The following is a 24,775-nucleotide window of genomic DNA, read 5'->3' as shown; positions in this document are numbered from 1 at the left end:
TTCCTGCTTAACCAGGCCATCCATTGCCCGTTGGAAGACAGCCACTCCATTAGTAACCCCGAATGGGAGGCGACGAAATTGGTACAGCCGTCCATTAGCCTCAAAGGCCGTGTACTGCTTATCTGAGACCTTCAAGGGTACCTGATGATAGGCACTTTTTAAATCGTAAGTTGAGAACACTTTGTATTCGGCCAGTTTATTAACCATATCATCAATGCGTGGCAATGGGTAGTCGGTATATTGATTGATGGTTTGCGAATAATCAATGCATAGTCGCTGTTTGTGAGGTTTTAGAGGGTTCTTGACAATGACGACTTGAGCCCGCCAGGGCGACGAACATGGTTCGATGATATCCTCTGCTAGAAGTCAAGAGATTTCAGCCGCAATAAAAGATTGGTCTTCCTGATTAAAGCGCCGCAATTTCGTTATTATTGGTTTGCATCGAGGCGGAATACTGGCAAATAATGAGGGTTCATCAAGTGAAGCTGCTGACAATGCACAAAACGGTAATTTAGACGGTATATTATAAATAGTAAGTCCGGGTTTGGATCCACCGAACTCAATGGTGAGTTTCTTAGGGCTGGACTTCCAAAAACAGCATAAGAGGAGATCACTACATAAGTCCTTGAGCACCGAAAGTCGGGTGGAGGGATACATACGACCATGAAGTGTCATATCAACAACACAAAAGCCGGAGATTCTGGTATTAAGTGATGACTGAGCCATCGCAATTGCCTGGTCCGATGGGAAGACATGTAGTTTCAATTTTGCAACAACCTGTTCCTTAATGAAACTATCAGTACTTCCTGAGTCAATTAAGGCATCTAAGGTATGCCCTTTAATTGAAATTTTTGTGGCTGCATGAGACAGGTTCTGTGGGCAAGTAGCTGTAATTGGTGTCGTTGCACAGAGAGTGGCTAAAACTCTCGGTGTGCTTCTTCGGGAGAGAGCTCGAGAGGGAGCTTGATAGGTCCTAGCTGGAGCATCTTGATAGGCCCTAATTGGGGTAGTTCGGTAGGCCTTAGCTGGATTGGCCCTCGTAGAGGCCCTTGATAGGCAAACTTTAGCAAAGTGTCCTTTTTTTTTTTGCAATAACTGCAGATTGCATTGTGAGCAGGGCAGGTTTTCCTAGGGTGAAAAGCATCTCCACAAAAGAAGCATTCCTTCCTAGATTGCCAAGAGGCTGCTAAAGTGGGGTCATCCTCCTCTTCTTCATCAGAATTATCAGAATTAGATTCCCCCATGATAGGGTTCACCTGAGACCGCTTGAATTGTCTGGTTGCAGTTACAGCAGCAGATCGAGATCTGGGCAGCTGATAGAGGTCTGCATTCCTCTTTGCCAAATCCAGAGAACAAGCTAGGTCAAAAGCTTTTTGTAGCTCAAGTGTTTTACTTTCTAGTAGACGCTGGCGTATAAATGGAGAGGCAATCCCGCAGATGAAAGCATCACGAATCATTTCTTCGCGGTACAGCTCAGCTGAGGCTGCCTGAAAGTTACAATCTATGCTGAGCCTGCGAAGTTCTTGCAGGAATTCGTTAATTGATTCCCCTGGCCCTTGTTGGGCTGTGGCCAGTAGATGTCTAGCATAGACCTCATTTGGGGTCTTGGCATACAGTTTCTTAAGTGCCCGAATCACCTCATCGTAATTATCCCATTCATCAACATATTCGAACACTTTTGGGGTCACATAATTGATAAGTATCCTCAATCTAGCAGGAGCATCTGCTTTACATTCATCCAGAAAATTCTCAAAAGTACGGTACCAATGCTTCCATACCCTGCCAGCTGCTGGTGTATTCGGGTCCAAGTCCAGACGAATAGGTCTAAGGATTCTCTCCATGATGGGTGGTTCCCTGGATCCTTAACTCCGAGTTTGTCCGAAGGTCTAGTATTTGTAAGTGTAAATATTTAAGTTTCTAAAATTGATGTAAGAAAAAGGAGTCTTACCATCAAGTAACTTTAAAGTAAGCTTTAAGTAACTTATAAACACACTATATACTAGAGAGGTCTTTACCATGCCTCTGGTAGAAGCCTCTTACAATACTGAACAGTCCAGTATTTATACCAGTCCAACAGGAAGTGACATATGACAGGAAGTGAGGTATGTACACAGTTCATCGTTCACAGTTCACAGGAAGTGATGACATAACTTCCCGGAAGTTATTATTATTATCACACTGCCATTTAACGAGATATTGGGCAGTAAAATATCCACTCCAGATCATAGGCATGAGAGTGATCAGTGGTGCTGAACGTGAGAGAATATCTCGTGCATATCTCGAATGTGAAACTTGGTGTCATCAGAAAATGTTATAATTTTATTGCTACCAGAAGTATTTTCCTCAGTATCATTTATGAATAATGTGGACAACAGGGGTTGCAGAACAGACTCCTGCAGAGATTTACAAGTCATTGCTCTCACACAGAGATTTTTCCATTTCTCATCACTTTCTTGTTTTTTGTTGCAAAACCAATTTTTATACCACCTCCCCTTGACATTCAATGGCACTACCATTGCTGAGTCCACCAACATCAATTTCCTGAGGGCCACCATTGACCAGAAAATAAACTGGACCAACCACCTAAATACCGTGATGACTGGAGCTGGTCAGAGGGTGTGTATTCTGCATCAATTGACTCATCTCCTGACTACGCAAAGCCTACCCTCCTAAAAGGCACAAGTCAGAAGTGTGTCTCCACAGCCTGGATGGGCGCAGCTCAAACAACATTCGAGAAGCTCGACACTATCCAGGATAAAGCAGTCCACTTGATCAGCACACCATCCACTGGCTTAAACATCCACTCCCTCCACCATCGGTGTACCATGGCTGCAGTGTGTACTATCTACAGGATGCATTGTAGCAACACACCAAGGCTTCTTTGGTGAAAAATCGCCATCTGTCGTCATAACAGTTCAACCCTTTTCAAATGAGCCAACGCCAGAGAGGCAGCCTGTTGCGGGTCCATCCCAGGACTTAGCGGTCCTGCAAGAACCCATCTAGAACTCAGTCCCTTGGCAGTCAGATGGCACTTAGAAATATTAGAATAGGCCATTGAAGGCATTGCATGGGCGGCAAGGGAAATACCACACAGTGAAAATACAAAATAATGTTTTTGCATATTGTTGCAATAAATGACTTGAATGATTGCGTTCTGTTTGGTTATATTTAAGAAGAATGTGATATGGTTATTGCGGCTCACGTTTTGGCAATCGTTTTTCATTTAACGGTTAGATGTAAGGATGAATGGTTAGATGTAAGGATGAATGGTTTCAATTTGTCGAAAGATGGTGAGATGGGCTTGATCTGCGATGGGAGAAAAGTTGTGACAGATATTTTGATGAGGCATCTGAGGTATCCAGAATGAGGTTCCAACTCAGTTCTCCAGCTGCCGTGGTCTGTGGATCTGCTGCATTATTTTTATGCGTCTGGTCTTCTGCAGCAATGCTGTCAGCATCTACCTCTCTTATCATTCTCTGGTATTTCTACCAAGAGGCCTTTTTGGAGAGCGAAATTGTACAGGATACAGCAGACTGCCACAATTCAAGAAAACATGCTTGGCGTTTATTGTAGGGCACCCCCTGATCTACCTAGGCACTTGAACTTTCCTATCTACATCCCAATAGTTTGTTCAGTGTAAATTCTGCTCCTAATGTGTGTTTGTTGTAGTGCTTCTGTGAAATGGTGTCCTAAGCCATATGAGGAGTGGGTAGCCTTTGTCACTTAGCAGTCATCCTGTAACTTGTCCTTGATTTTGAAGTAAAGCAGGGACATCAGATTGCCAAAGTATAAAACATTGTGACAGCTCGCAGTATAACTATCATTAATTTGCAAGAATCTGTGTTTATGATTGTGCATTAACTGCATATTCAGGAATAAAAACTTTCAATTGGTGTAACTCTGGGAGTTGACATTTGGGGCATGCATAACCACATGAATGTATTTGATGGCCCCTAAACCCTGGGAAATCCTACAATTTGGTAAAAATTGATTACTCTTTCATTCATCTGCCTCGGACCATTGTTGAACTGTATAATCTGTGCTACCCTGGCTTTTGTGACTTGCCTAATGCAAGTATGCACAGCGAATTGGCTGATCTTAAATTGAAGCCTCCAGTCACTCCCTGGAATGTTCAGTGCATAAATGTTCAGTGCTGTTGTGATCTTCTCTGATACTGTGAGATCGGTCCTTGCTGCTGACCTCGTCTGAAGATCTTACCGCAGCAACGAACATAGATCTTCCAAAGCTTCATGACTGACTTGCAGCTTCCTGAGACACCACTCCTGAATGAGATTTAGCAATGAGTGGCTGGGTTTGGTACATCCTGCTGGCAGAATACTACTGGGACGTTTTGGTTCTCCTCTGGTGCTGCCTGATGAGCCTGACTTTCCATACAGCCTCCTGCTGCTCGTCCTCCAACATGTAAATCACACATATATGGGAACCTCATTTTGGAGAGTCATTTGTTGCCTAACACAGGGAAGCAAAATTGTAGCGATGGCTTCAGCTTGAGAAAGCAACAAAAGAATTTTGAAATCAATGCAGGAAATTCAAACATTTGGTAAAAACTGTCAGTTCGATCAAAACTGTACCAGTTTACCTCAAAGAAACCACTTCCACCTTCATCATGACAAAAACATCTGCTTTACACAGGCATTCATTTGGAGGGGCAGATTCATAGGTAGAAATGATGGAATCCGTGATTAGCATTGCTGCGCCTTTAAGAACATAAGGGCCCCGAAATTCTGTTCCCTACGGGTGAGTACGCGCTGTGTACTCGCCCGTAGGGCCAACGGAAGGGCCGGTTTCACGCATGCACTGCACATGCGCTGGAAACCAGAACTTCCGTTCTCTGAAGGGGTTCGCAGGTGAAACGCCTGCACTGGAGAAGCAGCGCGTACGACTGGAACTTCCGTTTTTTTCGAGGTTGATGCTGTCCGGATAAGTCGGTAGCAGCTGTGCCTGGAAAAGCAGGCGCAAGGCCTGCTTTTAACAAGGTAAGAGGTAAAAGAAAAATGTTTTTAACACTTATTTATCATTTTAAAATACTGTAAAGAAAGGTAAGTTTATTTTTAGCCTCGTTAAAAACTTGAATTTTTTTTCAAAAATTTAAATTTTTGTTTAAAATAGTTAATTTATGTAATTTATAGTCATTTTAAAAATGTGATTTAAAAAAAAAAATTATTTGAAGTTTTACTTATGTTTTGAGGGTGATCTCTATTCATAGATTTGACAGGTCTTCCTGTCAAATTTGTGAATGGAGATTCCCTGCTCCAATTCGGTCCCCATGGCCCACGTGATCCCAGGGACGCTGCGAACTAGCTGCGCCACTGGGATACACGTGCCCTGCACACCGGCAGTTTGAGGAGGCACATCAACTGAATTCTATGCCGGCCCAGAGCATTATGGTCGGCGCGGTTCGTTTGCGCGGGTCGGGGGCTTACGCCTGCGGGAAGCCTCCGACCAGAATTTCTGGGCCATTAATAACATAAGAAATAAGAGCAGGAGTAGGCCATATGGCCTCTTGAGCCTGTTCCGCCATTTAATAAGATCATGGCTGATCATCGACCTCAAATCCACTTTCCCACCCGATCTCCATATCCCTTGATTCCCCATGAGTCCAAAAATCTATCTATCTCAGCCTTGAGTATACTCAAAGACTCAGCATTCACAGCCCTCTGGAGCAGAGAATTCCAAAGATTCACAACCCTCTGAGTGAAGAATTTCTTCCTCATCTCAGTCTTAAATGACCTACCCCTTATCGTGAGACTATGCCCCCTAGTTCTCGACACTCCAGCCAGGGGAAACAACCTCTCAGCATCTACCCTGTCAATCCCCTTCAGAATCTTGTATGTTTCAATGAGATCACCTCTCATTCTGCTAAACTCCAGAGAGTATAGGCCCATTCTACACAATCTCTCATCATAGGACAGCCCTCTCATCCCAGGAATCAATCTAGTGATCCTTTGTTGCGCCACCTCCAAGGCAAGTATATCCTTCCTTTAGATAGGGAGACCAAAAATGGGTGCTTCTTCAGCCCGTCCTCACTTTTGCCAGAGTTTACGATGGAGTGCAAATGGGGTAGAAATCCAGAAGATCGAGAGACTTCCCAAAATTCTTCCCTTCCCCCGTGTGCGCAACTGCCATTTTCCACACTCTCCTTTTACTGCCTGAAAGTATGGTAGAGGCAAAAACCCTCATCGCATTTAAAAAGTACTTGGATATGCACTTGAAGTGCTTTAACCTACAGGGCTGTAAAGTCCGCGCCTCAATAATACACGGACTTCGGGAGAACAATTAAACAGGTATTTCACTGAAACGTCAGACTGAAGTACAGAAGCCTGCTAGGGCCTTTTATACAGGGGTGGTCACTGCCGGTACTGCAGTATAGAATCAGTTCTTCTCTTAAAGGTACATACACAACAATTCCTCCCCTTTTAGATAAACAGTACATAACATTCATTTAACAACTAAATAATAACTAATTACAATTACAATTTTCTCGGTACTGTATACATCAACTGAAATAATCATTTATAAGTTCAGTCTTTGAGGAGGCTTCCTAATCCTGACTGGATAGCGCCTTTCTCGAGTATCCTGTTCTTGCGGTGGAGTCGATTCTGGCTCATTGTCATTGGTTGGTTCGTCAGCTTCCAATACCACTGCTTCTGAGGTAGACGCAATCTGTACTTCGGGCTCATTACCAGGTGCACATGCTCGTGGTATAGGTTTGGCTTGTTCCTGTGACTCTAGAATCTGGTCAGCATGGCGTCTCACGATGCTCTCTCCAACGTCCACTGTGTACATTAGTGGTCCCTGCTGTGTGCATATCGTTCCTGGCTGCCATTTTTCTGTTCGGTAGTCGCGGGCCAAGACTGGTTGTCCTATCTTGAAGCTCCTGGTTGGCTTCTCATTGATGTGCTGGAATTGCTTATCCTCAACATCTCATCTTATGTTTGGTTTGAGCAAATCCAGGCGACATCTTAGCCTTCGGTTGAAGAACATTATGGCTGGAGCTTGGTTGGTGACTGCATGTGTCGCATTCCGGTAAGCAGACAAGAAATTATCCACCTTGTGTTGTAGTGGTATGTCGTCGTTATACATCGCCTTTATTGCCTTTTTAAAGGTCTGAACAAACCTTTCAGCTAATCCATTTGTGGCTGGATGATATGGGGCAGATGTGTCATGTTTCACCCCATTATTCCTCAGAAACCTCCGGAAATCCTCGGACACAAACTGTGGCCCATTGTCGGAGCAAATCTGTTCTGGCAAGCCATTCCTGGTGAAGATGGTCCGTAGGACTGCAATAGTTTTCTCCGTGGTGGTGGAGGACATTTTGATGACCTCTGGCCATTTCGAATGGGCGTCCATGGCGATTAGAAACATTGAGTCCATAAATGGACCAGCAAAATCAACGTGTACCCATTGCCATGGAGATGAGGACCACTCCCATGTGTGTAGAGGGGCCTGTGGTGGTGCATTTTGGACTTTCTGGCATCCTGAGCAGCTCTTGGTCAGGTCCTCGATTTGTTTATCGATTCCCGGCCACCACACATAAGCCCTCGGTAAGCTTTTCATTTTTACCCTATTGGCCTCTCTGAACCGTCAAGGAATTTGTGTGACAGCACCGCTCCAATGCCATAGGGAGACGCATCACATGCCAACCGAATCGGTAGTGTTGGGTTGTAGTGGGCCAATACTTCTTTTGAAGTGATTAGGCATTTACATTTCTGAAAGGCACGCTTACACTCATCACTCCATTTCCATGTTACTCCAGTTTGCAGCAGGGCGTTCAGTGGGTGCAGAATTGTAGATAAATTCGGCAAGAACTTATGGTAGTAGTTCACCAGCCCGAGAAACGACCTCAGTTGCGACACATTTTCCGGTGCTGGCGCCTTGACTACAGCCTCAATCTTGTCTGGCGACTTATGCAACCCTTCCTCATCAATCATGTGGCCACAATGCGAGATTTGTCTCCTGAAGAACTCGCATTTGGGGCGGTCGGCTCGTAGCCCATATTCCTGCAATCTAGTGAGCACCTGCTCCAGGTTGGCAAAGTGTTCACTGTCATTTTCGCCCGTCACCAGGATGTCATCCAAATAACACTGGGTCCCCGGGATCCCTTGCAGGACTTGTTCCATTGCCCTCTGCCAAATAGCCGGGGCTGATGCTACCCCGAATACCAGTCGATTGTACTGGTAAAGGCCTTTGTGAGTGTTTATCGTGAGGTATTTCCTCGATGCTTCTTCCACCTCCATTTGTAGATACGCTTGGGCCAGATCAATCTTTGTAAAGCGTTTCCCTCCAGATAGTGAGGCGAAAATATCTTCTATCCGTGGAAGTGGATATTGTACTGTGTGCAGGACTGGGTTCACAGTTACCTTGAAGTCCCCACAGATGCGAACCTTCTTCGGTTCCCCAGGCATGCTGCTCAATGATTTCTTCATTACAGGAACGATGGGTGTGGCCCACTCGCTCCAGTCCACCTTGGACAGCACACCCGAACGCTCCAGACTCTCCAGCTCTGCTTCAACGGCTGGGCGGATCGCGTAAGGTACAGGTCTGGCCTTAAAAAATTTTGGGTTTGCGTTATCTTCGATTTTTATCGTTGCCGTTACTCCTTTTAGAGTCCCAAGTCCTTGTTGGAACACCTCTTTTGCATCAGTTAGAATTTTTGACAGTCGCCCAGGTGTGACGTCATCATCCTTTTTATCAGTCTCAGTTAGCGCCTGAATGGAATGCCAATCCAATTGTATTTTTCGAATCCATTCACGTCCCAATAATGGTGGTCCTCCATCTGGTAGTATATATAGATAGTTTCTGTGTTTCCTTGCCGTTGTATTCAACTGGCACCCTTATTTTTCCTCTGGGGTAGACTTTTTGCCCCGTGTATGTCTTCAATACAATGGACGTGTCCTTCAAGGGTATGTGTGAGAATAGCCACTCATAGTCTCATCGATTCATGACAGTTAGGGCTGATCCTGTGTCCAATTCCATCTTTACTGGGGACCCTGCTATCATGAGGGTGACCCAAATGGTTCGGTAATCCTTCTTTGCGATCACGTTGTGTAACTTTAGACAACTTAGTCTCCTGCTCCCGGAGTCATTATCACTCTCCTGATCTTCCGAACTACTGTCTGTCAATTTCTTTACTTTCTTGTACTTTTCCTTAGTAGTTCTTGTAGTGTTGGTTTTCTTTCCCGACCTGCAGACTCTTGCTATATGTCCCATTTTCCCGCATTGCCTGCATACTTTGTCCTTAAACCAGCAGTCCTTCTGATCATGGGTTGTTCTGCCACAGCGATAGCACTTTTCTGCTCCATACGCCATTTTGTTAGCGCTGTATTCTTGTGGTTTCTGTTGTATTTCCGCAGCTCCCTGTGCTGCTGCTTCGTAGGATACTGCCACGCTGAAAGCCTGTTCTAGCGTCAGGTCCTTTTCCGAAAGTAGTCGTTTCTGTGTTCCTTCACTCGGGAGCCCGCAGACAAACTTATCCCGTAAGGTGTCTGCCAGTCCTGCTCTGAACTGGCAGTGCTTCGATAACTTGCGTAGTTCCGTAAGATAGTCAGCATTGTTCTCATCTTTGTGCTGGTTTCTTTTATGGAACTTGAATCTTTCTGCTATCAGCAGCGGTGTAGGGTTTAGGTGTTCCTGTAAGATATTAACAATCTCTTCAAAACTTTTCTCCATTGGTTTAGCTGGGGTAATTAAATTCCGCAATAGGCCGTACGTTCTCGCGCCCATCAAATTTAATAATACCGACGCCTTCTTTCCATTGGCCACCTCATTGGCATTGCAGTATACTTCAATTCTTTCCACATACATGGTCCAGTCTTCTACCTCGTTGTCGAAAGCAGTGATACTGCCACTCTTCGACATCTTGGGTGATTTAAAATGGCGTCTCCCGCGATTTTCCTTCTTCCCCTAATGGAATAAAATGGCGCCTCCCGCGCTTTTCCTTCTTCCCCTTGCTGCCACGCTGCTCCTAGCGTTCTACAGGGTAATGGCGGCGACCCGCGGCTTCGGCGCGTCTCACTTTTCCTTCCCCTCGTTTATTTTCTCTCCGCTGCCCGGTTCTTGAGCACCGACCGCGCCCTGTGCGCTCCACCCTCTCTCTCTCTTTCCTCCCGGCGACGCTGCGCGGCCCCTTTTGCAGAGCCGCTCGATTGAGCTCGAGCCCGCCGCAGTCCGGAAGGGTCAGCGCACTACCTGCTACCAGCACAATTTGCTGGAACACCTTGACTGGGGAACCAAGCTCAGCTCTCCACAGCCTCTCCCGCAATTCTCCGAACACCGATGGATCCTTGGGCGGTTGCTCGCGGTCGACGCCCGTTGCTCTGACTTCGACCTCCAAGAAACTTCTTCTCAGGGAAAGGTCCCCGTGAGGTGATGCAGCACTGCAGGTGAGTTCGAACTTGCTTGTCGCCAATGTAAAGTCCGCGCCTCAATAATACACGGACTTCGGGAGAACAATTAAACAGGTATTTTACTGAACAGAGGGTAACGTCAGACTGAAGTACAGAAGCCTGCTAGGGCCTTTTATACAGGGGTAGTCACTGCCGGTACTGCAGTATAAAATCAGTTCTTCTCTTAAAGGTACATACACAACAAGGGCTACAGACCAAGAGCTGGAAAGTGGGATTAGGCTGGATAGCTATTTATTGACCGGCACAGACACGATGGGCTGAATGGCCTCCTTCTGTGCTGCAAATTTCTATGATTTTATGATTCCTAGGCCAGGAATTTCAGGCCCATGATGATTTTGTGTCAGAAGTTTGCCGGCTTCCAAATCTGACAAATCACATCAATTGCACTTTTTATCTGCTGCAGGACTTTAAATCCTGCAGCAGCACAATTTCCCACCCCTCAACAGGTGAAATCCTTCTCATGGCATTTTCCATGCCTGGAGCTTGCCACGTTATTCCAATGATGCTGATTTGGGAAATACATGCAACATCACCACAGTATGGGTTGGGCAGGTGCGATTTTTGTACAGCCCAGTGCTGGTTGGACTAACAGCTGATTGGAAACTCTAAGTGATAAATAGTACAACATTTTAATTGTTAAAAGTATTTTAGTATATTAGTGGGTTACCCTTGGCCACTAGGTGGCATTATCTAGCCAAAATCCAGTGCAATCATTTTTGCCTGAACATATCAGTGTAATAAGGCTGTTTGCAAAACAACTACATTTTAATCTATAATGTCACAGCAGTTGCAAAGGTTTCTGTGAAAACCTATTCCTCTAAGATGCATAAGTAGTTCGACACTTTAGACCTCACTCAGAAGTATTGGTGATATTGGCCCTGAAATTCGGATCGGGAGCTTGCCGCGCGTGCAAGCCCCCGATGTTCACTTACCCAGCGCGCTGACATTTTAATTCTGGCCCGTGTTGTGTATGTACCTTTAAGAGAAGAACTGATTCTATACTGCAGTACCGGCAGTGACCACCCCTGTATATAAAGCCATAGCAGGCTTCTGTACTTCAGTCTTGTTACCCTCTGTTCAGTAAATACCTGTTATTATTGTTCTCCTGCAGTCCGTGTATTATTGATACTCAAACACTACATTGGCGACGAACAGGTTCGAACTCACCTGCAGTACTGCATCACCTCACGGGGATCTTTCCCTGAGAAGAAGCTTCTTGGAGGTCGAAGTCAGAGCAACGGGCGTCGACCGCGGGCAACCGCCCAAGGATCCATCGGAGTTCGGAGAGTTGCAGGAGAGGCTGTGGAGAGCTGGGCTTGGCTCCCCAGTCAAGGTGTTCCAGCAAATTGTGCTGGTAGCAGGTAGTGCGCTGACCCTTCCGGACTGCGGCGGGCTCGAGCTCGATCGAGCAGCTCTGCAAAGGGGCCGTGCAGCGTCGTCGGGAGGAAGAGAGAGAGAGGGTGGAGCGCACAGGGCGCGGTCGGTGCTCAAGAACCGGGCAGCGGAGAGAAAATAAAACAAGGGGAAGGAAAAGTGAGATGCGCCAAAGCCGCGGGTCGCCGCCATTACCCTGCAGAACACTAGGAGCAGCGTGGCAGCAAGGGGAAGAAGGAAAAGCGCGGGAGGCGCCATTTTATTCCAATTGGGAAGAAGGAAAATCACGGGAGGCGCCAATTTAATCCATTGGGGAAGAAGAAAAAGCGCGGGAGGCACCATTTTAAATTACCCAAGATGCCGAAAAGTGGCAGTATCACTGCTTTCAACAACGAGGTAGAAGACTGGACCACGTATGTGCAAAGAATTGAAGTGTACTGCAAGGCAAATGAGGTGGCCGATGGAAAGAAGGCGTCGATATTATTAAATTTGATGGGCGCGAGAACGTACAGCCTATTGCGGAATTTAATTACCCCAGCTAAACCAATGGAGAAAAGTTTTGAAGAGATTGTTGATATCTTACAGGAACACCTAAACCCGACATCGCTGCTGATAGCAGAAAGATTCAAGTTCCATAAAAGAACCCAGCACAAAGATGAGAGCAATGCTGACTATCTTAAGGAACTACGCAAGTTATCGAAGCACTGCCAGTTCGGAGCAGGACTGGCAGACACCTTACGGGATAAGTTTGTCTGCGGGCTCCAGAGTGAAGGAACCCAGAAACGACTACTTTCGGAAAAGGACCTGACGCTAGAACAGGCTTTCAGCGTGGCAGTATCCTACGAAGCAGCAGCACGGGGAGCTGCGGAAATACAACAGAAACCACAAGAATACAGCGCTAACAAAATGGCGTATGGAGCAGAAAAGTGCTATCGCTGCGGCAGAACAACCCATGATCAGAAGGACTGCTGGTTTAAGGACAAAGTATGCAGGCAATGTGGGAAAATGGGACACATAGCAAGAGTCTGCAGGTCGGGAAAGAAAATCAACACTACAAGAACTACTAAGGAAAAGTACAAGAAAGTAAAGAAATTGACAGACAGTAGTTTGGAAGATCAGGAGAGTGATAATGACTCCGGGAGCAGGAGACTAAGTTGTCTAAAGTTACACAACGTGATCGCAAAGGAGGATCACCGAACCATTTGGGTCACCCTCATGATAGCAGGGTCCCCAGTAAAGATGGAATTGGACACTGGATCAGCCCTAACTGTCATGAATCGACGAGACTATGAGCGGCTATTCTCACACATACCCTTGAAGGACACGTCCATTGTATTGAAGACATACACGGGGCAAAAAGTCTACCCCAGAGGAAAAATAAGGGTGCCAGTTAAATACAACAGCAAGGAAACACAGAAACTGTATCTATATATACTACAAGATGGAGGACCACCATTATTGGGACGTGAATGGATCCGAAAAATACAATTGGATTGGCATTCCATTCAGGCGCTAACTGTGACTGACAAAAATGATGATGACGTCACACCTGGGCGACTGTCAAAAATTCTAACTGACACGAAAGAGGTGTTCCAACAAGGACTTGGGGCTCTAAAAGGAGTAACGGCAACGATAAAAATCAAAGATAACGCAAACCCAAAATTTTTTAAGGCCAGACCGGTACCTTACGCGATCCGCCCAGGCGTTGAAGCAGAGCTGGAGAGTCTGGAGTGTTTGGGTGTGCTGTCCAAGGTGGATTGGAGCGAGTGGGCCACACCCATCGTTCCTGTAATGAAGAAATCATTGACCAGCACGCCTGGGGAGCCGAAGAAGGTTCGCATCTGTGGGGACTTCAAGGTGACTGTGAACCCAGTCCTGCACACAGTACAATATCCACTTCCACGGATAGAAGATATTTTCGCCTCACTATCTGGAGGGAAACGCTTTACAAAGATTGATCTGGCCCAAGCGTATCTACAAATGGAGGTGGAAGAAGCATCTGGGAAATACCTCACGATAAACACTCACAAAGGCCTTTACCAGTACAATCGACTGGTATTCGGGGTAGCATCAGCCCCGGCTATTTGGCAGAGGGCAATGGAACAAGTCCTGCAAGGGATCCCGGGGACCCAGTGTTATTTGGACGACACCCTGGTTACGGGCGAAAATGACAGTGAACACCTTGCCAACCTGGAGCAGGTGCTCACTAGATTACAGGAATATGGGCTACGAGCCAACCACCCCAAATGCAAGTTCTTCAGGAGACAAATCTCGTATTGTGGCCACATGATTGATGAGGAATGGTTGCATAAGTCGCCGGACAAGATTGAGGCTGTAGTCAAGGCTCCAGCACCGGAAAATGTGTCGCAACTGAGGTCGTTCCTCGGGTTGGTGAACTACTACCATAAGTTTTTGCCGAATTTATCTACAATTCTGCACCCACTGAACGCCCTGCTGCAAACTGGAGTAACATGGAAATGGAGTGATGAGTGTAAGCGTGCCTTTCAGGAATGTAAATGCCTAATCACTTCAACAGAAGTACTGGCCCACTACAATCCAACACTACCGATTCGGTTAGCATGTGATGCGTCTCCCTACGGCATCGGAGCGGTGCTGTCACACAAATTCCTTGATGGTTCAGAGAGGCCAATAACCTTTGCGTCGCGCTTGTTAACCACAGCCAAGTGTAACTACGCCCAGATTGACAGGGAGGCCCTCAGCCTGGTGTGCGGGGTGAAGAAGTTCAATCACTATCTGCACGGGCAGAAATTCACCCTACTGACTGATCATCAGCCCCTGGTCTCCATTTTTAACCCAAAGAAGGGCGTTCCGGTGATGACGGCGCAACGGCTGCAAAGATGGTCACTTTTTCTAGGAGCACATCAGTACGAGAGAGAGTACAAGGGTACGAAACAGCATGGAAACGCTGATGGGCTGTCGCGCCTACCGTTGCCTACGGTAGAGGAAGCACCTGCAGTGGACCCTGTTGAGATATTCCATGCGACCATAGTCGAATGTCTACCTGTTACAAACTCAAGTATAGAGAAGGAAACCCGAAATGACCCGACACTCTCTTGGCTCTATGATTTGACGGTGAAGGGATGGCCAGCACATGGCGACTCACTGTTGCCAGCATTCTCGCCAAGGAGAGAACAGCTGTCAGTGTGCCGGGGGACCTTGATGTGTGGATCCCGAGTGGTAATTCCACCCAAGTTGAGAGATAGAGTGCTCAATGAGCTTCATGAGGGTCATCTGGGAGGGGTGAAAATGAAGAGCCTAGCCAGGGCATTTGTGTGGTGGCCGGGAATCGATAAAGAAATTGAGGATATGACCAAGAGATGCACAGGTTGCCAGTAGGTCCAAAACGCTCCACCACAGGCCCCGCTACATCCATGGGAGTGGCCCTCATCTCCATGGCAACGGGTACACATTGATTTTGCTGGTCCATTTATGGACTCAATGTTCCTAATCGCCGTGGACACCCATTCGAAATGGCCAGAGGTCATCAAAATGTCCTCCACCACCACGGAGAAAACTATTGCAGTCCTACGGACCATCTTCGCCAGGAATGGCTTGCCAGAACAGATTTGCTCCGACAATGGGCCACAGTTTGTGTCCGAGGATTTCCGGAGGTTTCTGAGGAATAATGGAGTGAAACATTACACATCTGCCCCATATTATCCAGCCACAAATGGATTGGCTGAGAGGTTTGTTCAGACCTTTAAAAAGGCAATAAAGGCGATGTATAACGACGACATACCACTACAACACAAGGTGGATAATTTCTTGTCTGCTTACCGGAATGCGACACATGCAGTCACCCACCAAGCTCCAGCCATAATGTTCTTCAACCGAAGGCTAAGATGTCGCCTGGATTTGCCCAAACCAAACATAAGACGAGATGTTGAGGACAAGCAATTCCAGCACATCAATGAGAAGCCAACCAGGAGCTTCAAGATAGGGCAACCAGTCTTGGCCCGCGACTACCGAACAGAAAAATGGCAGCCAGGAACGATATGCACAGAGCAGGGACCATTAATGTACACAGTGGACGTTGGAGAGAGCATCGTGAGACGCCATGCTGACCAGATTCTAGAGTCACAGGAACAAGCCAAACCCATATCACGAGCATGTGCACCTGGTAATAAACCCGAAGTACAGATTGCCTCTACCTCAGAAGCAGTGGTATTGGAAGCTGACGAACCAACCAATGACAATGAGCCAGAATCGACTCCGCCGCAAGAACAGGATACTCGAGAAAGGCGCTATCCAGTCAGGATCAGGAAGCCTCCTCAAAGACTGAACTTATAAATGATTATTTCAGTTGATGTATATAGTACAGAGAAAATTGTAATTGTAATTAGTTATTATTTAGTTGTTAAATGTATGTTATGTACTGTTTATCTAAAAGGGGAGGAATTGTTGTGTATGTACCTTCAAGAGAAGAACTGATTCTATACTGCAGTACCGGCAGTGACCACCCCTGTATATAAAGCCATAGCAGGCTTCTGTACTTCAGTCTTAAGTTACCCTCTGTTCAGTAAATACCTGTTATTATTGTTGTCCTGCAGTCCGTGTATTATTGATACTCGGACACTACAGCCCGCATTGCATTTCCTCTGACTGGCCCGCTTGAGGTCCTGCCGCGCTGTGCTTAGTGCGATGAGACGGCTGGGGTCACGTGAGCACAGGGCAACCAATGGGAGGTTGCAAAAGTTCATTCATGAGTTTGACAGTAAGAGCTGTCAAACTCATGAAAACTCCTGGCCCCAAAACACTACTTAAACCTGAAAGAAAATTTAAAAAAACATTGCACTACTTAAATGAACCATAAAGAACTCTGAAAAACTATTTTAAACAATAATTTTAAAATTTGAAAAAAAAATTTATATAAAAAATCAGGGCTAAAACTAAACTTACCTTACTGTAAATTCTTTAAAAATAATAAACCTGTGGAAAAAAAAATTCTCAATTGTATTAATAGACCACTTACCTGAAAAACTAAGTACTTACGTGTGGTTTTTCAATGCATAAAGACCGGAGGCCTTTACACACGCGCAACTCTGGGGGAAAAAAAAAGGAATTTCACTGCGCACGCGCTGCCTGTGCAGTTGCGCGCGTTCTGCCTCTTAACCCCTTGGGTCAGAGGACCGGAAATGCCGGTTTTCAGCGCATGCGCTGTGCATGCTGAAAACTGGCAATTGCTCCGGGCACACGCGTGAGTACCCCGTCCGTACTCACGCGTTGTGACAGGAATTACTGGGCCATTGTGTATTTAAGGCTAGTGTTTGGAAAGTGTCAGTGTTACATCCTGAGTTTTTTTGGTCCAAATGAGCACAAAGGTCTCCATCTAATATTTACTGAATAACCTGCTGGTAAATTTCTTTTAAAACTGCGGTTATATAGAAATAATACAACAATTTGTTACTTATTAATGTATTCAAAAGGGCAAATATAGCTCAAAAGTGAAACTAAATCTTCGCACAGATCGTTTTACCATTGGCAGAACACAACTGAAGGGCCTCTCAAATGTGCAGGCTAACTTTCCTAAACATTCAAATTCGTTGCACTGCAATTTCATTGATATCTGTTAATTAACCATAGGAGTGTGTTCAGCATATTTAGTAATATGTCATTAAACTATTCAAATATTGTAATTGTTCTCCATGTACACAAATGAATACACAAAGAGTTACAGTCAAACGCTTGGAAAAATGTAAAAATATTATAAAGGCAACAGGCCTTTATGATGAAGGCCACAAACCATTTTTTTTCTCCCAGTTTTCTTCCCTTACTATTCTTAGAAGGTGGTGGACTTGCACTGGGGTATGGTCCCAGGAGCTGGCAGGCTTGGCAGCACTGTGATATCTTGCCTTTTTTCATGTGTGCGTTTGCTATTTCTTTCTGGGGAGGGAGGACATCATATCTGTCGACATCAGGGAAATGTTACGAATCAGATTTATGATCAAAGAGTAAGACCAATTTCAAGCACACTTAAACAAATGGAGCTGTGGGTACTGTACTTTGAAACCAAAATGAGTGTGTCTCGCTCCAATTGAGAGAGAATCGACTGAATTTGAGAAATTTAGTACTATTTCAAGTCCCATTCCAGAGACTTGAGCACAAAATCCAGGCTGACATTCTCAGTGCAGTGCTGAGGGAGTGCTGCACTGTTGGTGGTGCCGTCTTTCTGATAAGACGTTTAACTAAGGCCCCGTCTGCCCTCTTGGATGGATGTAAAAAATTCCATGGCACTACTTCGAAATTCTCCCGTGTCCTGGCCAATATTTAACCCTCAACCAACACCTAAAAGACAGATTATCTGGTCATTATCACATCGTTGTTTATGGGGCTTTGCTGTGTGCAAATTGGCTGCCACGTTTCCTACGTTCCAACAGTGACTTCACTTCAAAAGTACTTTATTGGCTGTAAAGCACTTTGGGATGTCCTGAGGTTGTGAAAGTCGCTATATAAAGGCAACTCCTTTCTTTACATGTGCACTTTCTAGGTGTCATTGAATAGCAATCAGGAATGCAAACCATGGTCAATGTTCCCCTCCCCACCCTCTCGGCACTTCGGCCAATATTCGTCCTTTCATTCCTGCCTGAGCTGAAGTCAGCTAACTCAGAATGGGTTGGGGATCAAACCTGGGACCTTCTATGGTTCAGTATCACACTATCCAGTACATTTAACTAAATAAGTACAGTACTACAAAAAATTATTACGGGTTTTATAAAACCAATATTAAAATGTATTCATTGTAATGTATTTTTGACGTGGCTAGTATCAATTAGCTTACATATTTGTCATTATCTATTTAAAATGTATACCTGCCCTTTAGCATTTTAACTGTGGAAAGCTCAATGTTAGCATATGTTGTATTTGACAAAATATCTGTGAATGCAGAACTTTTGTGAGCAACATTCATTTTACCTTAAGCCTTGGCTCAGTGGTAACACTCTCGCCTCTGAGTCAGAAGGTCTCAATAATTTGAGCTCACAGTGGCGCAACGTACTACAGCAAAAGTACTGGAGTAAAAAACACAATTGTTGGAAATCGGATCTGGAGAACGAACAGCAACATCAATTGGAGGAACTCATGATAGCCAAGATCCTGAATACGCACATGTATCTTTCAACCCCTGCAGCACTTCACAGAAGATTATGCTCCAAAATCCTGATCTGATTTTATGCAAATAATGATCTGGCCTGAGGCAACATGATTGTCTTCTCTGCATTCCAGCAGAAAAGAAAGCAGTTATCGCTGATTCAACAATAGTGAAAACTGCCAGGTTCAGTGTAAAATATGAAGACTCATGTTGCACATGATAGCCTGTAAGAACTACGAATGGAAAAATTGGAAAGCCACATGTAACTGAAAACCAATCCCAGGACCTCCATCATAACATGACTAAAACATACAGCAACTCTTTCCCACTTCATATTCCTGCTACACACAGTACTCCTATGTACCTGGAATCTGAAACATCTTCCTTACCATCTTCCTCTGTAACCTGGGCTCTGGGGAAAAAACATAATAAATAACAAATATATAATAGTAACAAAGGCAACTGATTTAATCCTCTCAGAAAAATGCAATCATGGAAATGGATCCGGAAATATCACTAATGCTCCACAATCCCGTATGGTAAAAATGCAATCTGACTTATTCAATCACTGTAAATCAGTGGATTTGATAATACATTGCTTTAAACGACATGCTTTACAACTCATCATGAGCAATGCCACAAGAGATCTGCTAGTGATATATTAAAAATCTTGCAGATATTCAATTCAATTTTATTTGTCATATATGCAGCAGATGTGTGTACTGCACAATGAAATGTTGATTTTTACGAGTCCTCCCAATAACACACACAGATAGCAATTACTTATTGTAACACTTGCCTGTCCTGTCACACATTTTCCATCACACCTAAACATCCTGGGGTAGAGTTTCCGCTTTGGGCGGAAAATGTGTTGAAAATTGCGCCGGTCAGGTTACAGTTCAAGTTTCCACTAAAATTAACGTGCATAATCACAAACATAAAATCTTCAATGAACCTACACAATCATGGTAGTGTAATAGAACTTAATTGTTTCTTTTCTTTTTCTTTGTTAAAAAGTATTCCTTGATGGATTTAAGAGTGTAAACCTGATGCAGTTTTATTAATACAGCTGAAAATGGGTTTTTCAACAAAAATAAGCATTTTTAATCAGGATATCCACTCCTCCACCTGTGAGTAACCTATTTGAAAATTACTTTAAAAAAACTATACTGGACCATTTAATAGTTTCATTGGTGTACACTAGTCAGTTTCTTAGCAAATTAAATATTTTTCGATATGAAAAACTTTAAAGACATGCCTACCAGTGCCCGTGTGCCTAAGAAAATCAGCACAATACTGTAACCACTGCAATCGGCAGAATCTCACAATTGTGACCTGGGTGCATTGCCAGTTTTGTGGGAGGAGCCTGATCCGGTTGAATTGAATCGTGAACCAGCATAAAAGATCACGGAAAACACGAACGTAAGTGGTTTTGGCCGCAACTCACTTACGTTTAAAATTCTATGATCTTTTGCACTGGTTCGGCCGATTCCACCTGGATTGCGTTGATAGTACTCGCAGAAACAAGTGGAAACTCTGCCCTCCTATTTCCAAGCCAATTTGTTGTACGTACCTTGATTGGTTCACTCTTCCCACTTGACTGACTTCAATTCTGAGCCCGCCCAGTTCCCAATTTGCACCTCCAACATAGATGGCGCTCTGCTTCCAGTGTTGTCTGTATGAGGCCTCTGAAATGGGCATCTTGCCTGCATCTAAGCTGCCTGAGTGCCTGTGGGCCGTTCTGTGCTCCCTCCTGCCACCTGTGGTTGCTTCAACGCTGCACGCCCTGAGAGCTGGTCGCCTGCTGCTGCCTGTGATCATGGAACTGATTTTAAGTTCTTTGAAGAGCTTGCTGCACTTTTATTAAGATAGTATAAGTGCAGTAAGCACTTTAAATAACTACAAGAGCATTCCTAAGATCAATGCTGGGAACAACAACAACAATTTGTATTTATATAGCGCCTTTAAAGTAGTAAAACATTCCAAGGCACTTCACAGGAGTGTTATAAAATTAAAAGTTGACACCGAGCCACGTAAGGAGCGTCTTAAAGGAGGAAAGAGAGGTAGAGGGGCGGCAAGGTTTAGGGAAGGAGTTCCAGAGCTTAGGGCCTAGGCAACAGAAGGCACGGCCACCAATGGTTGAGTGATTATAATCAGGGATGCTCAAGAGGGCAGAATTTGAGGAACGCAGATATTTCAGGGGGGTTGTGGGGCTGAAGGAGATTACAGAGATAGGGATGGGCTTGGCCATGGAGGGATTTGAAAACAAGGATGAGAATTTTGAAATCAAGGTGTTGCTTAACCAGGAGCCAATGTAGCTCAGCGAGCACAGGGGTGATGGGCGAATGGGACTTGGTGCGAGTTAGGACACGGGCAGCCACGTTTTGGATGACCTCAAGTTTACGTAGAAGTGGGAGACCAGCCAGGAGTGCGTTGGAATAGTCAAGTCTAGAGGTAACAAAGGCATGGGTGAGGATTTCAGCAGCAGATGAACTGAGGTGGGGCGGAGATGGGCAATGTTACGGAGGTGGAAATAGGCTATGTGGTCGGAAGCTCATTTCAGGGTCAAATATGACACCAAGGTTGCGAACAGTCTGGTTCAGCCTCAGACAGAGGCTAGGGAGAGGGATGGAGTCAGTGGCTAGGGAACGGAGTTTGTGGCGGGGCCTGAAGACAATGGCTTCAGTCTTCCCAATATTTAATTGGAGAAAATTTCTGCTCATCCAGAACTGGATGTCGGACAAGCAGTGTGTTAATTTAGAGACTGTGGTGGGGTCGAGAGAAGTGGTGGTGAGGTAGAGCTGGGTGTCATCAGCATACATGTGGAAACTGATGCCGTGTTTTCGGATGATGTCGCCAAGGGGCAGCGTATAGATGGGGGACAAGGAGAGATCCTTGGGGCACCCCAGAGGTAATGATGCGGGAATGGGAAGAGAAGCCATTGCAGGTGATTTTCTGGCCATGATTAGATAGATAAGCATGGAACCAGACGAGTGCAGTCATAAGAACATAAGAACATAAGAAATAGGAGCAGGAGTAGGCCAATCGGCCCCTCGAGCCTGCTCCGCCATTCAATAAGATCATGGCTGATCTGATCCTAACCGCCAATCCACTATCACAGAACCATCTCCTGAATCTAACAGAATTAGACACACGAAATAGGAGCAGGATCAGGCTACACGGCCCCTGGGCCCGCTCCGCTACCCACAGGGCCATGACCGATCCGAACCTAGACTCATGTCCAAATTCCTGCCCGCTCCCCGTAACCCTTAATTCCCTTTACTTCTAGGAAACTGTCTATTTCTGTTTTAAATTTATGTAATGATGTAGCTTCTACAGCTTTTTGGGGTAGCATATTCCATGGACCTACCACCCTCTGAGTGAAGTAGTTCCTCCTCATCTCAGTTTTGAAAGAGCAGCCCCTTATTCTAAGACTATGCCCCCTAGTTCTAGTTTCACCCATCATCGGGAACATCTTCCCCGCATCCACCCGATCCAACCCCTTCACAATAAGATCGCCTCTCATTCTTCTGAACTCCAATGAGTAGAGTCCCAATCTACTCAACCTCTCCTCATATGTCCATCCCCTCATCCCCGGGATTAACCGAGTGAACCTTCTTTGTACTGACTCGAGAGCAAGTATGTCCTTTCTTAAGTATGGACACCAAAACTGTATGCAGTATTCCAGGTGCGGTCTCACCAATACCTTGTACAACTGAAGCAATACCTCCCTATTTTTATATTCTATCCCCCGAGCAATGAAAGCCAACATTCCATTGGCCTTCTTAATCACTTGCTGCACCTGCATACTAACCTTTTGAGTTTCGTGCACCAGGACCCCCAGATCCCTTTGTACTTCAGTATTTCCCAGTTTCTTGCCATTTAGATAATAACTTGCTCTACGATTTTTCCTGCCAAAGTGCATAACCTCACACTTTCCACCCAGCTGGACGATGGTGGAAAGGCGTTGCAGGAGGATGGAGTGGTCAACCGTGTCATAGGCTGCAGACAGGTCGAGAACGACAAGGAGAGGTAGTTTACCTTTGTCACAGTCACAAAGGATATCATTTGTGACTTTGATGAGAGCTGTTTCGGTACTATGGCAGGGGTGGAAACCGGATTGGAGGGATTCAAACATGGAGTTCCGGGAAAGATGAGCATGGGTTTGGGAGGCGACAACACATTCAAGGACTTTGGAGAGGAAAGGGAGGTTGGAGATGGGGGTGGTTGTTTGTAAGGACGGAGGGGTCAAGGGTTGGTTTTTGAGGAGAGGGGTGATGACGGCAGATTTGAAGGAGAGGGGGACAGTACCTAAGGAGAACAATGTCAGCTAACATGGGAGCCAGAAAAGGAAGTTAGGTGGTTAGCAGTTTAGTGGGAATAGGGTTGAGGGAGCAGGAAGTGGGTCTCATGGACAAAATGAGCGTGGAGAGGTCAAGAGGGGAGATCGGAGAGAAACTGGAGAAAGATGCGAGTTCAGGGCAGGTTTGGCCCGGTGGGTTAGGGGAAGGAGGGGGAATGGCAGAGGCAGCTGATCGTATAGTCTCAATCTTAGAGACAAAGAAGTCCATGAGCTCCTCACACTTGAGTTGGAGGGAAGCCACTGTTCCAGAACTTCTGAGGGGGATTCATGAAGACTTAAAGTTTTCATTCTCCTTCACCCCTCCTGAAATCCTGCCAAATCCTTGCATTCCCCACTCCAGTGCTTCTGCCTTGCATGGTCCCAGAGCTCAGTACCTTCCACTTCCCTAACTGTATTCCAACACCTAGGAATCTCCTGGGCTCCTGTTGAACACTGGAAGATAAAACTTAATGCAGGCAAGTGTAAAGTACTGCACAAAGGAAGGGAAAATGGTGTTGAAATAGCTAAGAATGAAATGGAAAAAAAACAAGGAATCTTAATAGACAACATGTCCAACCAATACAGAGCAGCAATCAATAAAACCAGCAGACTCAGCAGCTTCGCAGAAAATCTGCTGCAAATACACTTTTACTAGTTATAAATGAAGTGTGCTGAACACACATTTAAAAATTAAATATCTGTTAAATGCAGCATAAGAATGCACACAATTGCCACCAGATGGAGTAAGTCTTCACATTTTTAACAAACGAATTTAACTTTGTGTTTTAAAATTCTAATTATGCTTTAAAGATTTATTTTTGGATTAAATAAAATTAATTATTACTTAATATATGAAAACAGTAACTCTGAAATGCCTATAAGTAGGATCAGATTGAAAAACTTTCATGTACTGGCCGGTTAGCTCAGTTGGTTAGAGCGTGGTGCTAATAACGCCAAGGTCGCGGGTTCGATCCCCGTACGGGCCATCCATAATTTTTTTTCTTCACAATATTTCAATTTCATTATACAAAAAATGTTTAAAACAAGATAGCATATAAGCATACATCAAAGAATTACACATTTGTAGAATCTGCAAGTAGCCACTATTGGAACACAGGGTGAACAGGGTAGAAACATTCACATATTCATTCTAAAATACAGGGTACAGGATAAATTCAGGGCTGCCTGGCTGAGGCTAATGTCAGACCACCCCAGCTATCTGTGGGTGATCCTATAAGAAACGTGTTGGAGGATTTTGGGGAGAAGGAAATAAAAAGGAAAAGGGACTGGAGGGGATTTGTTAGGTCATTAGTGAGTCTGTTTTAGAAATCAATTCAATTCAATTTTATTTGCCATATGTAACCAGTACAAGTACAAGTACAATGGAATGCTTACTCCCCGTAGGGACACGTCAGCTATTCTTACAGCGCCGTGTTCAGAAAGTCAATACAATGGCTTCCAGTGGCAGTGGGAGCACGATGTCCCTCAGCCGCTCCGTCCTCCTCGTCATCGCGGCCTCCTCCT

General features: G+C 45.1%; 1 long non-coding RNA gene and 1 other non-coding gene across 2 annotated transcripts in view; one reads left to right on the top strand and one right to left on the bottom strand.

Moving 5' to 3' along the window:
* Window positions 1-20,288, bottom strand: part of LOC147117043 (uncharacterized) — a 64,643-nt gene extending 44,355 nt beyond the window's left edge. The window contains exons 1-2 of the long non-coding RNA XR_015078272.1: window positions 20,172-20,288; window positions 19,274-19,321 (exon numbers count right to left, since the gene is read on the bottom strand). This is a non-coding gene — a long non-coding RNA (uncharacterized LOC147117043). The remainder of the gene's footprint in view (window positions 1-19,273; window positions 19,322-20,171) is intronic.
* Window positions 20,289-24,163: 3,875 nt separating this feature from the next.
* Window positions 24,164-24,237, top strand: trnai-aau (transfer RNA isoleucine (anticodon AAU)). Its single transcript has one exon. It is a non-coding gene; the product is annotated as a tRNA-Ile (tRNA).
* The last annotated feature ends 538 nt before the right edge of the window (window positions 24,238-24,775 follow it).

The sequence above is a fragment of the Somniosus microcephalus genome, chromosome 5, assembly GCF_052327205.1.
Source record: "Somniosus microcephalus isolate GS21.2 chromosome 5, FLI_Smic_1.0, whole genome shotgun sequence".
Classification (NCBI taxonomy): Eukaryota; Metazoa; Chordata; class Chondrichthyes; order Squaliformes; family Somniosidae; genus Somniosus; species Somniosus microcephalus.
The sequence above is the reverse complement of the archived record's forward strand: the minus strand, read 5'-3'. Positions and strand labels throughout refer to the sequence as shown.